General features: G+C 39.1%; 1 protein-coding gene and 1 pseudogene across 9 annotated transcripts in view; both read left to right on the plus strand.

Annotated features, from left to right (window-relative positions):
• The window catches only part of PHC2 (polyhomeotic homolog 2), a 103,491-nt gene that overhangs the window by 18,638 nt on the left and 62,381 nt on the right, over positions 1–22,472 (plus strand). The gene's annotated exons all lie outside the window — the stretch shown is intronic.
• Positions 9,186–9,339, plus strand: LOC123636063 (annotated as a pseudogene).

A 22,472-nucleotide genomic window follows, 5' to 3' on the forward strand; every position in this document is an offset into this window, starting at 1 on the left:
GCATTAGTGCCTTACTTTTGAAGTCTACATCAGTTTTTTTAACTATGTTTCTGAATGTGTCAATTAACATGCTAACCTTCATCTACAATAATGATGCTATTGATGCATCATCCATAATCTTTGAAGTTTTGTTTTCTAGTATTAGAGACAAGTTGTACTGAACTTGAGTATTTGTCATTTATTGGGGTAGGTGCTATGTATGGTACATATATCTGGCACTGTATTAGTGAAGGTTTTTTTCAGCATGAAATGTGCTGACCTGTGTAAGGATTAAATCTATAACTTTGATTTTATTAGGCAATCAACAATCATGCTTTTTGTATATAGAATGGGGATTTGGGATTCACAACTCACCTTTTTATTCCCCTTCACTAAAATTTAGGGTGAAGTTAGTGGTCATTGAATAGGAGAAATAATATTTAGTGTTTGCATATATGTATATGCTAACACCTTGACTTTTAAGTTACCATATAAATAATAGTTAAGAGGAAGGCCCCAAGGCCAGACTACCTGGACTTGAATTTTGACTCTTCTAATTACTAATTGTAAATGTAACCTTGGTCAAGTTACTTAACCTCTCTCTATGTAACTGTATCCTGTGACCTTGATAAATTCACTTTAGTGCTAATAGGCTTTTTGTAGATTCCTTAGGATTCTCTACAAATACAATCATACTGTCTGCAAATAAAGACTGTTTTACTTTTTCCTTTCCAATCTTTCTGCCTTTTTACCTACCATATTGCACTGGCTAGCACCTCCAGTACAATATTGAATAGAAAATTGAATGGCCATTCTCAATATTAGGGGGAAAGCATTCAGTTTTTCACTAAAATATGATGTTAGCTATAGGTTTTTGTTACATGTCCTTTATGAAATTGAAGTTTTCTTCTATTCCTAGTTTGCTGAGAGTTGCTATGATGATTGATTATTGAATTTTGTCAAATGTTTTCCTTCATCTATAGGGATGATATTATCACCTTCTTTATTCTGTTAATGTGGTTATTTACATTGGTTTTCAAATGTTAAAATTTTTATTAATATAACAAAAAAGAAATAGAGATATTCCAGTATATTTTTCTGTGTGCTTTTTGAAAACTGGCAATATCTTAAGGTAGTTTAAAATCTCTAGTTTATTCTCTGTTGTCTCCCAGTTGTAAAGACTGTATGTTAAAGGCAATAATCAACAATAATATATCTTTGAGGGGGGAACAAATGATTATTTTGGGACTTCCTAATTAGTGATTTAAATATATTTTAGTGAAATATAAAGCAGTAGAAGAAGAATATAGTATTTACACTAGCTTCCAGATCATTTATGTCTCCTGTAATTTACAGAAAAATAATTTTAATTCTTTTGAAATATTTCTTTTTAAAGAAATGGACATAATGGGTAATGATGGACTAGGTAATACATAACTGTTAAGATGTCATTCACTCCATATTTAGAAATTATTTTGTTTCATACCATATTTAAAAATTATTCACTCCATATTTAGGAATTATAATAAGCAGAAGTGTCCAGGTGAACAAAGGCTTGGTTCTTCATCAGGTGATAAACAAAACAAGGATCCCAATATTTGGTGCCTTGATTTATCATGCTTGCTATTCAACTGTGACTGTAATATGATGTTCGTTCTCTTTATAGGAAGGTGTTTTTGTTATCTGTTACTAGGTATTACCAGGCCCGTGTTATTATAGTGACTGCTATTTTTGTAAAGAAGACATTTTAAAATCAGTGCTTAAATATAGTAAGAATGATTCATTCTCCCTATTGCCAGTTCCATTCCTGCAAATGCAAATAGCACTGAGGGGGATATCAGCTGATTTAATCTTCCATTAAGGTTTTATTTGCATAGCCCTTAATCCCTAAAGGCTTAGTTTGCCCATTACGTCAACAAACCCTTTGTACAAATAAAATTGAATCAAGCAGATGAGTGAGTAAGTGTGTCTGGATAGCAGCCCTGGAATATCGCTGTCCTTCTCATGTGCAAAGCTACATTTCCAGCCCTCTCTGCACACACACAGCCGGTGGGGTCAAACCTGATTAGGTGCTCCCATCAGCTCTATTACAGGATTGGCCTTTTCAGCTTTGAGAAGCAGCATGACCTGTTCCATTCAGCTGCTGTTCTTAGCCCATTCTTTAGCTCTGTCTCTTACGTTCCCATGGAGTGAGACTCTGGGCTTCTGCACATGCTCCCTGAGAGAGTCATTCACAAAGACAGTCTGCTCTCTAAGGAAAAGCAGCAAAGCCAGCTGAGGAAGGAGATGATGAATCGTGCACCAGAGGGGAAGAGTGAAGCATATTAAAAATGACATCAGTGCAGTAATCCCATAAGGATTAATACAAATTGAGCTGGTATTTTTTCCTGGAAATTCCAGCTCATTCCAGGCATTCATTTTTTCTATAAAGGAGTGGGGGCAGGTTTGGTTCTCTCCATGCGACAGGCAATTCAGCAGCAGAGGCAATTAAGCCTTATTGACCAGCACTACACAAAACTACTAAATATTCAACAAACAGACCTTCCAGAGAAAATATATGAAGTCATTATAATAATAGTGTTCCCTTTGGGTATTCTTTCAAAATATTTTTATTTAGTTTGGGTATTAGAGATAATGTAACGCCACAAGGATAATTTAAAATGGAAATTATTTGTTAGAAAACAATCACATTTTAAATATGTGACATTCTGTTACCATTATGTGGGTAAATTTCTGGCTCTTAGCAATCAGTTCAGTTCAGCAAATACATATTATGAGCCACCTACCCACTGACAGATGAATGTTACTCTTTATTCTGAGTGGTCAAAAAGGTGTGTATGGACTATGGACCAAGTGGGACAGATGATGGAATTAGGAGAATGTAGACTTCCCTGGTAGTCAGTGATAGACAGAAGGACTGGACCTGGAAAGGGCTGGTCTGAGGTAGCTGATTAGATGGAAAGGAACTCTAGTTTATTGTTTAACAGTCAATGTTGTTTTGTTATAAAAGCATATTTTTTCGTTATAGAAAATTAAGGTGAAGAAAAAGCAAAGCCAAGAAAAAATCTGTTATCCCAGCACTTCAGAGTAATGTTATTAACATTTTGTTTTTATATCCTTCCAGTTTTTTAAGTTTATGAGTATATATATTTTTTTTACCAAAAACAAAGATCTTTCCTTACACTGTCTTTCATAAAACACTTTTATCACCTTATTGTGAACCTATTTTGTCATTAAATATAATAATATTCTATTATATGAAGGTACAACTACTCATCCCCTACCAATGGGATTTTAAATCTTTAATTTTCCCTCTTGTAATGGCCATCCAGGTAGCTAAGATCTTTGGAAACCCCCATGATTATTTTTTAAGACAAATGTATAATTACTGAGTCAAAAGTTATATAAAATACTATGGCTCTTGATGTATATTTTTTAAATTTCCCCCAATTCATACGTCTGTCAGCAGTGAGTGTATGAGAAAGTCTGACGTCTAAGCTAAATATCATTGAACAGCATCAAACTCTATATTTGTATTTACCTATTTGTAAATTCTTGCACTCTGATTAAATCCTCAAACTTAATATAAAGTAGTTTTCATTGTTCTCAGTATTCCGCTAATGTTCTACTACAAGTAGGTGGGAGATGGGGGAAGAGATGACTTCCTGAGAATCTAGGTCTCTCCCCAGGGGCCCTCAAGCCCCAGTATAGTGACAAGGAAGACAAGAAGACTGGTATTTTACCTTTTCGTCCTAGGTCCTAGAGAAAGGGTGAGAGACTTACTAAAAATTTATTAAAAACAGAAAGGATATCTAGTCTTCAGGAGCTTACTGTCTGGTCAGGAGAGAGGACAAACTTTCACATGAAAGTTTGCTTTCATGTGAAGCAAACTAGTACAAATAACGAGTTCGTACAATTCAAACTATTTTCTTTTTGGTTAATGATTTTAATATGTTAATCTTTTGTCTATAAACAGAGTCTAAAAGGATGGGAACAAAATAGACTAGTTGATTACCTCCCTCCCCAGCTTAAAAATCATCCATTGGCTTTCCACCACACTTAATGTAGGGACTTTCACTTCTGGTAATGGTGACCGGAAGTAATTAGGACCACTGAGGAGGACTAAAAAGGCTGAGAGAAATAGTAAGATAGGCCTGGGCCAAAATCTAGGGTAAAGCAAGAACACAGACAGGTAAACTCAGCCCTCTTTTTCTCTGAAGGCATTCGCTAGTCTGGAAGGACTATCTGTGTAGTCAAGCTGAGTTTTTGGTACTCTCATGGGGAGAGGAAAACATGAATCTAAGCCAAGAGCCAAAGTAAGAAATCTGATAAACTCCTTCTCTCTTTAAGCTGGGACCCTAAAGAGCTACACCTTCAGAGTCAGAGTGAACTAGAAGTAACCATTCCTGGAGCAGTTCAAGTTTGTATCACTTAGGTGATCCAGGGAACCTTAAACGTTTGACTTTAACCAGGATGGTTCCATACTAGTAGTGTCCTCTGGTGCCTGACAGAAGCAAAGAAAAATCCTTTCTAGAGAAGGGTGCCATTATCCTAGGATTCAAGTTAATCTTAAAAATATCTCTTTTCTAGTGTAACAACCAGCAGTCAAAGATAATCACTTCCACAAAACAAGCAGAAACAACACAAAGAATCCCACAAAAACTTCAGATACTGCAATCATTAGACAGGCTTTAAAGTAACTCTGCTGACCATGTATGAAGAGATCTTTAATGAGCTTGAAAATACATGCAAGAAAGCAATCTATAAAAAATGTTATAACAGAGTTGAAACAGAACTTCTAAAACTGAAAAATGCAATTACAAAAATGAAGACCTTAGTGAACATATTTGTCAGCAGATCATACACAGTGGAGGACAGAACTGGAAGATGGGTCTGAAGAAATTATCCAGAATGCAGCAGGGAAGATAAAATGATAGATCATTTATAAGATAGGGTAAGAGACATGGAGGTTAGAGTGAGAATACCTTGTAATATGCCTTAATGAAAGACCCAGAAGGTAAGGAAAAAGATTTTTGGGATAGAGCGTATTTGAAGAGATGGTGGTAGAGAATTTCCCTAACTGAAATAAAGCACTAGTCCCTAGTGCAAAGGGATGCAATGACTATCTCCTTGTCTCAGTTTTAAATATTACTGCCTCAGAAAGGCCTTTCCTGACCACCCAATCTAAAATAGCCACCCAGTTATTCTCCACCACATCCTTCAGTTTTAATTCCCAAATTAGCTAATACTAATATCTGACTTTTTAATTTTTTTGCTCCTCACTCCAAGTATAAAACACATCAGAGCAGGAACCTTATCTTGGTCACCGCTCTATCCCAGAGTGCACATAGTAGGTGCTCACTAAATATTTGCTGATTGAAATACCATGTTCTAATTCAGTCATGGAGAGAGAGGCTGAGGGAAACAAGGAAAAAAGTAGAAACAGGAAATGAAGAAAAATCAGAACCTATTTAAGAACCTACTGTGTGCAAAAACGAAGTAGAAAAAAGAGACAAGAAAATGTGCACAAAGGGGTTAAAAGAAGGAGAGAGGAAAATAATTATGTAGTATTACTGTTGTGTTATGGAAAAACACTTAATTAGAGGGAAAGGAACTAATTTTATTGAGTTCCCTCTATGTAGGAAACTTAAATTACTAGATGTTTTTTATTCCAACTTGGAGTCATCACCGAAATGACTTTCGTCATTTTCAACCCTTTCCTAGGAGGAAAAGAAAGTGAGTTCTTTCATTCCAAGGAAGGAAAAACAAAAGGCTATTTGTTTTTATCAAGTAAAATTGCCAAGGATGACTGGTAGTGTCATTCACTGAGAAAGAATGCTACAACTGTTTTGGAGAGCAATCCTGAGTTTCATTTTTAACAGGTTAACGTTTAGTTGCTTTGAAATAGCCAAGTAGAGATATTGACAAGATAATGGGATACATCCACCTGGAGCTCAGACGGGAGATCTGAGCTAGAGATCTAAATCTTTGCTGTATGGATGGTAATTGAAGCCATGGGCATGGATGTGAATGTCTAGAGAGAGAGAATAGGGTATGAAAAAATGAGGTTCCCGGAACCTTAGGGAACACCAATATTGAATGGGTGGGTGATGGGAGACAAGCCTCTCAAGGAGACTGAAAAAGAGTGGCCAGGAGAATATGGTTTCATGAAAGCCAAGGTAAGACACTGTTTCAGGGAGAAGAATGAAGAATGGTCAGCCATGTTGAATGCTGCTGGCAGGTCAATGAAAATGAGAATCAAAAATGTTTATTAGCTTTAGTGACATTGAAGTCTTTGACCTCAGTGAAAGTACTTTTAGCAGAGTGGAGATAGAATCTGAGTCAGTCTTAGCTTAGCATCAATGGTAACTTTGCTTATGGTAGACATGATATGTCTTTTCAGTTGTTACCATGACATGTATAATTACTCAGAAGAATATATAATGTATATGTAGTATTTGAAGAATAAAGTGAACAACATTTACCCATAACCCAAGTTAGGAAGTAGAACTTTAGAAGACACCTATGTGCCCCTTTCTGGTTGCATCTACCTTCTTCCTCTGCCCAGAAGCACCACTCTAACTATTGTAATAAGTATCTCCTTGCTTTTCTTTTACAGTTTTATCACATATGAATGATTCCCTAAACAATGTACTGTTATTTTTACAATATACCTTTTTTGTTTTAACTGGTTTTGAACTCTGTATAAATGGAATCATACTGTATTCATTCTGAGTCTTACTTCTTTTGCTCAACATTATCTTTTTGAGATTTGAATTGTGTTGATGCATGAGATTGTATGTCATTCATTTTCACTGTTATAGCATCCTGTTGAATTAGTATACCACAATTTATTTTTACTTTCTGCTTTTGATGGATATTTGGGTCATTTTCAGCTTTTTGCTTTAAACAAACAGTACCACCATGAACATCACTAACACTACCATGAACATGTGCACGAGTTTTTCTGGGATAGGTGCATAGATAAGAATAGAATTGCCGTGTCATACTGTATGGGTGTGTTCAACCTTATTGTGAAATACCAAGCTGTTCTCTAGTGATTGTATCAATTTACACTCCTGCCCACTCTGTATGAAGTTTACCATTGCTCCATATCCTTCCCAGTATTTGATATTGTCAGTCTCTAAAATTGTTGCCAATTTCATGGGTATGAAATTTTATCCCATTGTGGTTTTAATTTGCATTTTCCTGATTATTAATAAAGTGAACTTTTAAAATGTTTATTGGCCATGTAATATTTCCCAAAAGAAAAAACCCAATTCAAATATAATGCCCATTTTTCTGTGTATCTTTTACTTATTGATTCATAGGTATTTAAAAAATATTTTTGATGCAAATCCTTTTTTAATTATGTGTGCTACAAATATTTTTTCTCAGTATAAAGCTTGTTATGATGCCTTTTGGTGAACATACATTTTTAATTTTAATGTAGTCAAATTTATCAATCATTTATTGTTTAAAATATCCTTTCCTACTCTGAAGTCACTATGATTTTCTCCTACATTTTCTTCTAAAAGTCTTATATTTTTGCCTATTCCCACTTAAATATTTAATCCACTTTAAGTTTAGGGTTTTGTGTGAGGTGAGAGATCTATTTTTCTATGTGGATGCCGGGTTTTCCCATGCTATTTAATGAAATGTCCATTCCTTTCCAAAATCTGATAAACCTATATTTCATATTAAAAAGTTCATAAGTGTACAGGTCTATTTTGAGAATCTCTATTTGGTTGTATTGGTGCTAAATGTTTAGCAACTAGCTCATCCCACTTCTATCCCATACACAAAAAGCCCTGATTTGTTGTATTTGCTGATTTCCAGGTATAAATACTGTCACCATGACCCATATGAGCCTTCTAATGTGATATCATTGAATGCAGAATTGGGAAGAGATGTTAACAATTGGAGGTCAAGAACAAGGTCTATTGGCCAGGCGTGGTCACACCTGTAATCCCAGCTACTCGGGAGGCTAAGGCAGGAGGATTGCTTGAGCCCAGGAGTTTGAGGTTGCAGTGAGCTGTTAATGCCACAGCACTCTAGCCCGGGAAACAGAGCAAGACTCTGTCTCCAAAAAAAAAAAAAAGAACAGGGTCTATTGCAGTACTAATAACAAACTTTCTTAATTAGTTGACCTTGATATCTGATAGGGCAATTCTCCTCACTTTGTTCTCTTCATGAATGATTTGCCTATTCTTGGTCTTTTGCATTTCCATATAAATTTTGGAATCAGCTTGTTAAGTTCTTTAAAAGATTTTTGGGGGAATTTATATTGGAATTACACTTAATCTACAGATAGATTTGAGAAGAAATAATATCTTTATAATGTAGAATTTTCCAAATCATAAACATAGTATATCTCTCCATTTATGTAAGTCTTTTAAAATGTCTTTCACTAAATTTTTATAATTTTCTCTAAAAGTGTCTTGTACATCTTTTGTTAGTTATATTCCTAGGTACTTTATTCTTTCATTGCTGTGATAAACAATGTAGCTTTTAAAGTTTAATTTTAACTCTTTATTGCTAGTGTATAGAAATATATTTGGTTTCTACATGAAATTTGTAAAACTCTTATTTCTAATTATTTAATTATAGATTCAATCAGATTTTCTTTTTTCTTTCTTTTTTTTTTTTTGAGACAGAGTCTCACTCTGTTGCCTGGGCTAGAGTGAGTGCCGTGGCGTCAGCCTAGCTCACAGCAACCTCAAACTCCTGGGCTTAAGCGATCCTACTGCCTCAGCCTCCTGAGTAGCTGGGACTACAGGCATGCGCCACCATGCCTGGCTAATTTTTTCTGTATATATTTTTAGTTGGCCAGATAATTTCTTTCTATTTTTAGTAGAGACGGGGTCTCGCTCTTGCTCAGGCTGGTCTCAAACTCCTGACCTTGAGCGATCCTCCCGCCTCAGCCTCCCAGAGTGTTAGGATTACAGGCGTGAGCCACTGCGCCCGGCCCAGATTTTTTAAATATACAATTATATAATCTTCAAATAATGAAATTTTGCTTCTTACTTTTCTGTATTTTTACTTTATATATTTGAATTCTTTTTTTTCCCCTACTGTGGTGGATAGGATTTCCATTACAATATTAATAAAGTGGTGATAGCAGGCACTCAGTTAGGTTTTACCATAAAGTATGGCATCTCATCACATATTTGAAAAGCATATTGAGGTTTAAATTGGAAGGCATAATACTTACCTGGCAGGGGAGATGCCATGATCACGAGAGTGGTTTTCCCAGGGTAAGTCTTATCCATTGCACTCTGGATGTGCTGACCCCTGCAATTTTCCCAAATGTGGGAAATTCGACTGTATAATTTGTGGTAGTGGGGGACTGCATTCATTAATTATTTAAAAATAAAATAAAATAAATTGGGAGGCAGAGACTAAAAAGCTACAGGTGCTTTGGGAGAAGAGAGGGTTTCTTTGGTTAAGGAAGATGAAAGCCTTGACATCTAGACTGAATAGACTTTGCCCAAATAAGAAAGGCATGGGCAGAAATGGACTTGGCATATAGGTAACAGAATAAAAAGGCTAAGTAATTATAGTTCATTTTTATGAAATCAGCAAATCTTATCCACTCAACCTTCAAAATACATCTAGAATCAGACCACTTCTTGCTACCTTAATCATAGCTCCTAGTTCAAACCACCATGTTTCTATCCTAGATGGTTGGAAAAGCCTCCTAACAGGTCTCTGCCTCAGCCCTTCCCCTCTACAGTCTGTTCTCCATGTGCAGAGTGATACTTTAAAAATGGAAGTGAGATGATGACACCCCTTTATTCCCAACTCTCTAACAGCTTTCTTTCTCACATGGAGGACAGCAAAGTCCCTGAAATGGCCCACAGGGCCCTACCTCAGGGTTTCCTCAACCCTGACACTATTGACATTTGAGGCCAGATAATTCCTTGTTATGTGGGGTGGTCCTGTGCATTGTAAGATATTTAACAGCATTCCAAGCCTCCACCTACTGGTTACAGAGGCACCCCACCCCTGGTTATAACAACCAAAAATATCTCCAGACAGTGCCAAATTTCCCTTGGGAGGTGAAACTGCCCTCAGCTGAGAACCACTGCCCCACATGATGCAGCCTGCACTATCCCCACTCAACCTCTCTGACCCCAGCTCAGCCACAATGGGGTCTTTACTGTTTTTAAACACATGAACGTGCTCCTACCCCAGGGCCTTTGCAGCTGTTCCCTTCTCCAGGCACACTCTTCCCCCAGATAGCTACGTGGCTCACTCCATCCTTTCTTTCAGGTTTCTGCTCAAATGTCCCTTACTGGAGAGTCATTCAATTACTACCCTATGTAATAGCACCTCCTTTACCACCCCTGCAACCCATCCCCTTGGCCCTGCTTTACTTTTCTGCAAAGCATTTAACACACCTGGTATTTATTTTTTGTCTCCCCCAACTAGAATACAAACACCGCAAGGAAGGGACTTTTCACTGCTGGGTGCCTAGTGTCCACAACAGTGTCTGGCACATGGCTGATGCTCAGTACTTCGTTGAATGAATGAACAGGGATATTGGCTAGGTGAGCCAATTGGAGGGCAGTGACTATCATACTAAATTGCATGAACCTTTCTTTTTTTTTTTTCCACCCCAGCTCCCGAACCTTTCTTAAAGGTAAGCTATTAAGGTCTCTAAGGGAGTGGACTGTAAAATCAGTATTACAGAAAGATTAAACCCATGGAACTGGAAATGATGGGTTAGAAGAGAAGTGACACGAGAAAGAGGGAAAACCTATGAGAAGGCTTTTGCATTTACTCAGCCACATTGTGATGAGGGCCTAGGGTAAGGTGGTAGCAATCAGAATGCAAAAGATTAGAGAGATGATAGACTGTGCGAGTAGCTTCCATATGCATGAAGAGCCTTGACATGACTTAGGTTTCATTCAAACAGATACATATTCCACATCCTGCAGGTGGGCCTGGACTTCAGTGACTTTGTGCTCACATTGCTCTTATAGCTTCTGCATATGTTCTTCTTATGTTTCTGCAGTTTTGTTCTGTCCTGCACATAGCCATTGGAACAGTCTTCCTCAAAAACATGTGATCATATCAATCACTTGCTTTTATAAACAAATCCGTAATGGTTCTGTGTTGCACTTTAAATCCAGAAATAGGTTTAGCCTTTGAGATTCAATACCAGTTTTCTTATAACACTCCCCTCATTCTTTCAATTCCCATTCCCTCGCTATATTAAGGAAATAATGTCGTTTAGCAAAACCACTCTAAAATTTACATACACCATGGCCCTTTTGTTACAACAGCAGAGTCCATTTGTCTTTCTGTGGCAAAGGTATCTTGTTCTTACCCTGTAAACTTATATCTTGCTCTGTAAACCTATCCTGTCCTTCCTCAATAAACTTCGTTTCATGCTTGCAAAAAGAGAAAAAAATTTACATTCACCACCACCCAAATAAAATGGATATAACTTTTATATTATAAAAGTATTTATATTTGGACTGAAGTCTTTTAATTTTCAGGCAATTGCTTTAATGCTTTATTTATTTATTTATTATTTTTAAAATGTAGTAAAGAATGATATGATGATCCATTGGTATATCTCCCTTTTACTAACGGCAAGAGCAGTCAGCTAAAGTACATTATTCTAATCTACATCATTTCAGTTAATAATATATCTTAGAGATCTTTCCATAGCAACATGTACAATTCTTATTATTCTTTTCAACTGATTCAGAGGATTCCATTATGTGTGGATGTGTGTAAGTGGATGTGGATGTGTGTAAGTGGATGTGGATGTGTGTGTGTCATAGTGGTTAAAAGGATGAACTCTGGAACCAGACTGCCTATCTTGGAATCCTGCTCTTCCACCTACCATGGACTTTAGACCAGTTTCTTCACCTCTGTGAGCCTCGTGTTCCTCATTTATAAAATCAGCAAAGTACCAATGTCTGTGTCATTGAATTGGTGTGAATATTAAATGAGATACATTCATGAGCCTGTCTGCCATGTAGTAAGTGCTCAATAAATTTTAACTGCCACTATTTTCATTCTTACTATAGCTGGCATTATTATTCCTACTGCTACACTACTGATGAGTGCTTGGTTTGTTTCCAGGTTTTTGTTATGACAAACAATACTACAGTGAACATACTTGTACATATCTTAAAATGCTTTTGGTGATGTATATCCTGGAATATAAATCCCTATAAACAGAGTTGTTGGGCCAAAAGGGATGTGCATAAATATGTTATCTGTTGTAATATTGCTCTCCAAAAAGGATATTCCAAATTATATTCCCACCAGCAGTATAAGAAGTATATTACCCACCTAACATCAGCCCTGGGTATTATCAAATTTCTAAATGTTTGTCAATCTTATAGTCATCATTTTGACTTGCATCTTTTTAAATATAAGTGGGGTTAAACATCTTTTTATAGGTTTATAACTTATAATTTTTTATAGATAATAATGAACTGTTTGCTCATATGTTTTGCCTATTTTTCTGCTAAGGTATATATTTTTCTTACTGATTTCTAAGAGTTCCCAGTGCTTTATAAATAAAAATGTTGATGCATCAATTTTCAGAAGTGTAGTTACTGTAGAAATTAGAGATAATTGTGAATCATTAAATAGTTATATTCATTCGATATTATTTTGGAAATATCTTAAAGCTTCCTCCCCTGCCACATATCCTGAGCATTCCCACCTAAAGTTTCCTGGGGGCAGGGACTATGACTTCCATTCCTTTATTCCCTCCTGGCCCCTGTTCCTCCAGCTTCCTTGCCAAATTCAATGACTGATGGAAGGGTCTTGCTATAGAAATTTCACAAGAGTGGATTGAGTCATAGTCCTTAGACATAAACCACCTATTGGGTTATGCGAAGGCCTGAAAAATGAGAAAAGTTGTCCAGTGGCTAAATGGGCTCTTTACATATCTCCAAAGTCAAGCGTGTTTAAGTCTATTACAGCACATAAAAAGATTGGCCTGTTCATATGGCATCTGCCAGGAAAACTTGCAGCCAATGACTGTGACCTTCTTGGTATCCATTCATCTGTCATTGTATGGCTCCTTGGAACTTTTTCTAAGTAGGGACAGTAATAATGATAATGTGACTATAGCATGGCCCTTGTGAGCTCAGTGCCTAAAGTAATGATAATTATAACACCTTTTTTGGAGTGTACTCATCTGTAAGTTTTACACACATCTCGTTTATTCCTTGTACTGTTCCTTCAAGGGTTGTCATTTCCACTTTATAGACAAGGAAATAGCACCTTGTCCTAGTCACACTGGTAGTACAGGACAGAGGCAGATCCTCTCCAGGCCTGGATACCCCAGAGCCACACACTGCCTTGTTCCACTGTTCACCGTATACATCTCTGGTAGAATGTTTTACATCTCATGGTGAATGGATTTACATTTCATTGACCTTACAGTATTGTGAAAATATTTGAAGGCAGAAACTGTGTTCTTTTCACCTACCCTCCAAGCTGCTGTCAGTGAGGCTGTTGAGGTAAACTGGACTTGCCCCAGGAAAACAGCATGGTCAATATCTGGGTCAGAGCTGACTTTAGCCAGCTGTGTTCTCTGTTGGGAGGCGATCCTAGGAGTCTGATTCCTCCCATCTGTGTGTGTTTTCTAGCTCTGAAAAATACCAAATAGTCCCCGGATCCATTGAAATATGGATTTAGGAAACCAAGAGCCTCCAGCCCCTGGTGCAGCAGTTGTCTGGACACCATGGGCTAATAAGAGCAGACCTAGACCACCAGCTTTTTTTTTTTAAGACAGAGTCTCGCTCTGTTGCCCTGGGTAGAGGTAGTCATCATAGCTCCCTGCAACCTCCAACTCCTAGGCTCAAGAAATCCTCCTGCCTCAGCCTCCTGAGTGGCTTGGACTACAGTCACGTGCCACTACACCCACCTAATTTTTCTATTTTTAGTAGAGATGGGGGTCTCACTCTTGCTCAGGCTGGCCTCGAACTCCTGAGCTCAAGTAATCCTCCCCCCTCAGCCTCCCAGAGTGCCAGGATTACAGGCGTGAGCCACCGTGCCCGGCCACCGCCAGCTTCTGAATGACAGGTTGGTTTTTCAGATAGGGAGTGAGCATCCTTTCCCAAGGGTTTTCGTCTTTCTCTTATGTTTTGTTCTAAAATATTGTGGTGTTCAAGCCTAGATACTTTTAAAGATATAGATGATTTGAAAAATAAAGAAAAGGACAAATAAGAAAATAAAAATCACCAGTAACCCTGTCAGATGATGCAGCCATTATTAACATTTTGGTATATATCCTCCCAGCTAAGCTATACATTAAGTGACATGTACTTAACAAAATGGGATTATATTTGCATATTATGTTTGTAACAAGCTTAGTGCCCTTCCATTTTTACTGGTTATTCCAAATCTAGTGAAATCCCATTAGAGGAAAGTCCCCTCTTTCCTCTTGCTGTGATTTAGTGGGGTGGAGGTGGGATTTAAATCAGAATTGTACTTACTTAGTATCATTTAAAATTTTGCAGAGCTCTTCACATCCTAATGAAGAAGCTCATAGTACCGAGGCAAGATGAGTTTATGTCTGCACTCCAGCCTCAGAACCTTTCCACAGTGCTTCTGAGTCTCAGGTTTCAGGAGGAGAGAGAAGCAAAAAGCAGTGCTGTCATAAGCAGAGCTAGATGATCTAATGGCAGGGCCAGATGGGGTCTTGGTTTTAGTTGCAATCTGTTTGAGGCATTCTTATTATTATGGACTGATTAATTTTTTAATATGTTTTACATGCACAGGGAGCAAAATCTAAAAGATATAAAGTGCAAAAGCATGCCTCCCTCCTACCCTGTCTCCCAGCCACTGAGTTGCCCTCTCTGGGGGCATCACCAGCAGCAATTTCTTATATCTCCTTATTTGAAGCCTTCTGAGTTCAAAGGGCAGGTGTTCGCAGAGGTCATCAGGAGTGTTTTCCTCTATCACATCAGTATCCTCTGCTGAGGTCATCCAAGTAACCAGGCCTCATAACCCCCAGTGATATTCCAAAGGGAACTGAATCTCTTTCTTTCAATGGTGTATGTATCCCAAGACAGGGTCAAAACCAATACTGCTGTGACCTCCCCAAAGAAAGTGAGCAGAGCTGCTGGGCTGCTGGAGGGACAGCCCCAGGAGGGCCACGGCTGAATCTGGATCAGTCTCAGAGTCAGGAGACAGAGCCTCATCTGTGCTCTGCCATAGATAGACTGAAGGCAAGTTACCTAGCCTTTCCGAGCCTTGGTTGGTTTTTGACTAAGTAATCTCCAAAGTCCCTTCCTTTTTCTAACATGGTAAGATTTTAATTAAGAGGATGGCTCAAAACAGTGCTTCTTAAGCTTTCATGTGCCCTTGCATCACCCAGGGGATCTTGTTACAATGCAGGTGCAGATTCTGCAGGTCTGGGGTGGGCTCCAAGATTCTGCATTTTCAACATACTCCCAAGGACTCAATATGTGGCCCTCAGTTGCTGGCCTAAGCTGACCTGACTGCTGACCTGTAACCTGTTCCAGGGACTAAGCACCTGGGAGTTTGGAATAGTGTTTACTTCAAAGCTGAGCAGCTCCCTCTGGAGAACCCTGGCATTCAGTTTCCTAAGATTCTCATTTGGCCTCTGGGTGCCTGGTGGTGGTGCAGCTGGAAACTAACATTCAGTGAGCTCTACTGTATTCCAGCCTCGGTGCTAAATGCTCCAAGTATATTTTCCCTATCTTAATCCTCACAGCCACCCAATAAAGTAAGTGATTATTCCCATTTTACAGATGAGGAAACTAAGGCTTAGAGAGGTGAACATGCTTAAGATTACACACCTGGTAAGAGGCAGAACAGGCTTTCCCACAGATCCTCTGATTCCAGATTCCTGGTCTTAACCAAAGGGCTGAATGATATTCTCTGTTCCAGCCTTGGAAGCTAACACCACAGGGATTGCTATATCACAAGGCCTCTTCTTGTGTCTGTGTGGGAGGGGACAGTGCTGGCTGCTAGCTCAGAGTGTCTCTTCCAAGGAAACACATCTCAGCTTGCAAATCCTCTGCCTCAAATCTTCTTGATAACTTGTAAGAGGTTCTGACTGCAGCTACATCAGTTATGGGGTTGGAAGGCTTCCTCTGTGAGCCTTCTTCCTCCCTCAACAAGAGGGTTCCTAGGCTGTGAACAGCACTTAGATTGTGTCAGAGGAAGGCCATGGGACTTAACAGGCCACATCCATTTTCATTTACCTTCTGAAAGAAGATTAAGGAGAAAATTCAATTTTGCCTAATGCCTCCCCCAAATGGCTAATTTATATGCTAATTAGCAAGATAGGGATCGATGAAACTGGTAATCAATATGATATCCAAGGCACCAGTAATGAAATTCATTTTGAGATGCACTGGCAGTGGAAATGAAGCAATTATGCAGAATAAATGGGGCAGCTCAGGGAACAGGGCCCCAGATTGCACTTGACTGCATTATTCCTCCTTTACCCCTCCCCTCACCCCTCCCCACCCCATTAAAATAAACTGTCCATTCAGATCCTTCGAGGCACCACACACCAGCTTCTGCCTCTCCATATACCTGATCCCACATTAGCCCTGTGCATTTGTGGTCTGCCTTGGGGAAACGGGGCTAGAGACAATACCAGAGTCCGAGAAGACTAGAGATACAAGCCCCAGGGAGAAGCAGGGGTGAAGTAGGAACCCTTAAGCATATGCTGAGTGGAGAATAAGTACCTTACTCTCACACCTGCTGAGGCTGGCTTAAGGTTTTCTAATTCAAAAGCATAGTATGGTTACCATATTGCCCAGATTTTCCAGAACTGTCCTGATTTCAAATATTTTGTCCCATTAAGCCATCTGTCAAATGATGTGTCTATGTCCTATATAAATCCAGTGTGAAGTAGGCCATATAGTGTCATAGTGTCTCTATAATTTTTAGCCTAACTCTAGGAACTCTTGCTTCAATCTAGATATTTATTACAGGGTTTCAGAATTTTTTTCTTTTGAGAGGGGTGTAATTGCAATTATCTCTGGAGATTTAGGGGCACAGTATTATTCATCTCACACTTTTCAACTAAGATAATTAAAATTTGTCTTTTATCCCAACATGTGCTCATTGGAATCACCTGGGGAGTTTCCCCCAAATTTTCTTATGAAAATGTTTAAACATACCAAAAAGTTGAAAGAATTAAACAATGAACATTATATGAACATTACATGTATATTATCTAGATTCTATAATTAGCATTTTGTCTTACTTGCCTTTGCACATATCTATCCAACTGTCAATCCCTCTGTCCATTCATCAGTCTGTCTTTTTGTAATGCATTTCAAAGTAAGTTCTAGCTATCATTATGCTTCACCCCTAAGCACTTCAGCCTGCGTATCATAAACTAGAGTTCAATATTTGTTTATATTTTTTCTTGTAAGGTAACATTTATATACAACGAGATGCACAAATTCGAAGAACTCCACTCTGCAAGTTTTGACAGATGCATACACAGATGTAGTACAAATTTCTATTAACATCACCCCAGAAATTCCCTCTGCCCTCTTCCCAGCCACTCCCCACCTCTATACCCCACTTTCAGAGGCAACCACTGCTCTAATTTTTTTCCACCACAAATTAAGTATTCCTATTCTTAGAATGCCATATAAAAGGAACTATGTGGTATTTACTCTTGTATAAGCCTTCTTTCATTTGGCATAATATTTTTTAAATTCATCCATGTTGCACATATCAATAGTTTATTCCTTTTATTGATGAGTAGTATTCATTGTATGGTTATATCACAGGTTTTGGGGGCTACTATGAATAAAGCTGCTATGACATATTTGTATAAGACTTTTTATGGACATATGTTTTCATTTTGCTTGAGTAAATTCCTAGGGATAGAATTTCTGGGTTATAGGGCAGGTGAATGTTTAGTTTTGTAAGAAATTGCCAGGCCATTTTCCCAAGTGGTTGTGCTATTACTGAGAAACTTTTTAAAATACATTGCCTTTCTGCATCACTTTCCAAGAAATCTTTAATTAATTAACTGGTCAGGAGGGCAGGGGCAGGCATCAGTACTTCTGACATGCTTACCTGGTGGTTCTAATGTACAGATGGAGGTGAAAGTCACTAAATATTTAACATTTAACTTCAGATGAAAGACCTTTGGGTGCCTATGATACATACAAAAAGTTGCTTTTTTTTTAACTTTGAAAAGTGGCTTTCTGTTGCCATTTTCTTTTTTCCTTTCCTTTTTTTTTTTTTTTTTTTTAACTACTATAAAGACTTCGAGGTGTTTTGGATTATTTGGACATCACAGTGTATGCTTTAGGACTCACTTTTTAATCCCAGCTTTGCCACTTTGTAACTGTATAACTTTGAGCAAGTTACCCATCAGTTTCCTCTTCTGCAAAACAGGGTTTCTACTATGTATTCCAAAGTTATGAGGATAAAAGTGCCTGAATCAAAGAATTTTCTGAAATTTACTATAAGACCAGGGTAGGAATAGAGTTATCCAAACCCCCCATTCCCCGCCACCACAGATGAGTAGGATTCCTTAACTCTGCCTTTCTGAACAAAGGCAGATTGACAGTTCTTTTCTTTGGTTCCATAATGTGGCTCTGGATGGTGAGGCTGTGAACATCAGAGGTTGGAGAGTTGGCACCACCTTCCTGTAATGATTGGAGTCTAATTACCTCTAGTCTTGCAAATATGTAAAAACTACAAATCGTTGAGATGGGAATTTTGAATTGGTTTTCCATTCCTGATGGTGACTTGGGCTGATATAGCTATTCACTGTCCCCATGTACCAACAACACACTTTGTAAAACTGCTGGTTAGAGTTGGTATTAAGAGAACACTTAAGAGCTATCCAGCAGCTGAGGTCATAGTTTATTCTTGCCTTCATTGGCCCTGGATTACTGAGCATTGAGTCAACAACAACAATAGCAAAACTGCTGAATCCGATCCCTACCATCTGAAGCTTGCCCCTGTCCCCGCAGGAGACAGGCTTGGAGACTGTCTTCTGAGTCTACTTTATATGGTACTGGTCATCTCACTGAACTGGTCCCTGAGCCTTACAGAAAGTTAGTGTGTGTGCTCCCGACAAAACTTTACATCAAATGCTCAGTACTTGTTGGAAGAGAAAAAAAAAATCTCTTTAAGAGGTCTTATAAGTGATGTGGCTTCTGTCATTCAGCCATTTAAATGAGGATTTGCCAGGTAGCACCAGGAAAAATGCAGTTGCACATAACGGGTTTCCCCAGTGAGACAGGCCAACATGGGCAAACATGAGGCTTGTAAATCAGGTTGGAATTGCCAGGCTTTGGCTCCTTTATGAACATGAGGGCTGAGGAGGGCTTTCCTGCCTGTCCTCCACAGGCAACTACTGAGTATGCCACATTCTTGGCCTTCCCAGGAAGTAGGGTTTTCAGGGTATTGGAGGTTGCTGTGGACACCAGTCATCAGTACAAAGATCCAGGGCAAAGGATGACTGCTTTACCCATGAACAAGTTTTTGGCCTCCCTGAGTGTCTGCAGAACCCCAGTGCTTTTATAAGGGGGTACAGGACAGAGGCAGCAAGAAGAGAGATCAGATGGCCTGCTATCTGAAGCATGTGCCTGGCTTCAGTAGTCCCCTTTCGGGTTGGTTTTATTCTGTAATGTGTCCCCTGAGAAGACAGACTAAGCAGCCTGGGTTACCCTGCAATTTCTCCAAACTATTTGCATGAAATACTGCAGGCAAAAAGCCCAGCCCCTGATTGGCTGTTGCTAGGTAACAACATAATCATCAGGAAATTAGGCTGTCCTTTTTTTTCCCCCAACACAGAGTATGTGTGTGATTGCAGTGTTGTGCAGGAAGAGAGAGGGAGTGGAACAAAGAGAGATAAATGGGATGGTCTTGAAGGCGGGGACACCACAGCTACAAACCTGCATCCCACGGTAGGACAATCTGTTTGGGGTTGGGCTCTTTACTCAGTCAAGCCAGTATGGGTACATTTTCCTTTTTTATAAGAATGACTAAGCTAGGAGGGCCCTGCAGATAGCAGGAACAGAAGCTACAGAAGCAACTTTGACATTTGAAGTGATTTTTAGAAGCAGGAGGCAGTGTTTAATGTATGGGAATTACTGTGAGTGAGGGTGTATAAATGAATGTATCTGGAGAATGTGTATAGGCAGATAAGAACCATTAGCATGGCTGTGGAGCGCCTGCAAGGAACAGAACATGAGAATGCATATGTAAATGAGGCGTGGGACAGAAAAAACAAGCATGCTTTAAATTGTGGAAGGAAGCCCCATAGACTGAAGTTTAGAACTGTGTCTCTTATAACTCTGCCCATGTTTAGGCATGTGGTCCTAGTCTTACTGAGCCAGGTAATCCTCAGCCTACCCTCTGCCTGCTTAGACTAGGCAGGTGATGAAGAGGCAGCAATATGAAGAGAGCATCTGTGTGTGCATGTGTGTGTGTGCATGTATGTGTGTATGCACATGTGTGTGCATGCAACCCAAGCATCTAATTCATCTTCAAGATTGTGTCTTAGGATAATGGCATGTAGAGCCCTGGCAAGTACACAGCCTCACCTGGACACTTCCACTGGGTAATGAATATCCATGAAGACGCGGAGCACTTTCCTTTCGCTTCATGCTAGCCCCAGGTGGCTTCCCACCCTAACCTTCCTTTTCTTGCCCTCCTTTTGAGTTCCCTAGCAGTGACCCTGCCCTTACACTAGACCCTCAGTTGCCATACTACATACTCCATTGGCTTGATACAACCCCAGGCAAGCTAATTGCCTTTTGCCATTCATTGTCTGCCAGATTAATGATTCCTCGTGTGTCTGGTTGCCCATAGCCGCCTCTGAAATTCCTCTGTGTACTCTCTCTGGCTTGTCTTTCCCTTCTGCCCCCCTCCACAGCTCAGCCTCCCTGAGCTCCACATCTGAGTTTTTAGAAGCCATTTAATTTAAATGCTAAAATAGAAGCACTGCTATTTTTGCCTGATCGAAGGAGATAGTCCCAGGCATAATGCAGAGGGGACCATTTTGTAGGAGTGGTAAAAATATGCAAAATGTCCAGAGCAAGACCTGCCAATAACCAAGACTCAGAAGAGAAGATCCTCCTAACCATACAGCCCCCCACAGTGACTTGCTGTCTCCAGTGGGTGAGCCTCACAAGATTCAGAGCTCCTGCCTTGGAGGAAAAAAGCCATCACTAATTCACAGTGGCTTGAAGCTCCTTTCTGAGTATATGTACTACATGGAATGAACTTGGTGCTCTGCAAACCTTCAGGCCCTCAAGTGCAGATCTTCTTCTTCTTCTATCTCCAGCAGTGACTTTCATTACCTTTTATTTCTCAATTCTTCATCACTGCTTTCTCAGACATTAAAATGGAGAACAATTTCTGTTCCACCTCTGCTTCCCTAGTGTTCACCAAAATAGTCATTTTCAAAGTGTGGTCCTGTAGCATCAGATATCTGAGGTGGGGCTCAGCAATCTATTTTAACAAACCCTCCAGGTGTTTTTGATGTATGCTAAAGTCTGAGAACTACCGTGGGCCTGAAAACTTGCATTTCTAATAAGCCCAAAGGTGATATATTGACCACCCTTTGAAAATCTCTGCTCTAAGAATAGAAAACAGGGGTAACATATAAAAGGAGTGGTCTCCTTCCACCTAGAATGTCCCCAATCAAACCCATCTTTAAAGACCTACCCCAAATGAAACTTTTGCTGGTTCAAGTGAAAGTTAGTACTTTATACCTTATTACATTTCAGGGGTGAGCAAACTGGGGCCTGGAGGCCAAATGCAGCCTGTCACCCATTTCTGTAAAGCTCTCAAGCTAAGAATAATATTTACATTTTTAAATGTTTTTTTTTTTGGTGTGTGTTGGGGGGGTGAGGAATCAAAGAAGAATATGCAACAGAGACCATATGTGGTCTCCAAAGCCTAACCTATATACTATATGGCCCTTTACAGAAAAATTTGCTGCCTCCTATTATATTTACATATGTACTTTTCTTATTTCTCCTCTTAAACTGTTAACTTCTTAAGAACAGAGTCAATAGCTGAGTCATTTGTGTATTCCATTCAGCACCAAGCACAGAGTAATTGTTCAATAAATACAGGAAGGGTGGATGGTAGTGGTCAGTGAGTAGCTGGGTGGCTGACAAGTGTTGTGGGAATCCAAAAAAAAACGATGAGCTTTTCTACTTGGCCACTTTGTGGCTGCCCCATGCATGAAATAAGAACAGTGGTTTTCTCCACCTTAAGTAGATGATAAGCATCAGGAAGTTCATACTAACGGAATTCACTTTTTTCATTAATAACTAGAATAAAAACCAGTTAGGAGCTGCCCTGCAGCTTGAAAAACAAGATTAGCAACTAAAATGTTCACAAATTGAAGAGTGAAATATAAGAAAAAGCTTAGAATTTCAGGTGGATTTCTGGTGTCCAGTAAAAGGTTTTCATGGAATTATGTGCTACCAGTGTTCGAAGTGGCCCTAGAGGCAATGCCGCATGCATTACACCTGCCA

Source organism: Lemur catta, chromosome 3 (assembly GCF_020740605.2).
Source record: "Lemur catta isolate mLemCat1 chromosome 3, mLemCat1.pri, whole genome shotgun sequence".
NCBI classification, from domain to species: domain Eukaryota; kingdom Metazoa; phylum Chordata; class Mammalia; order Primates; family Lemuridae; genus Lemur; species Lemur catta.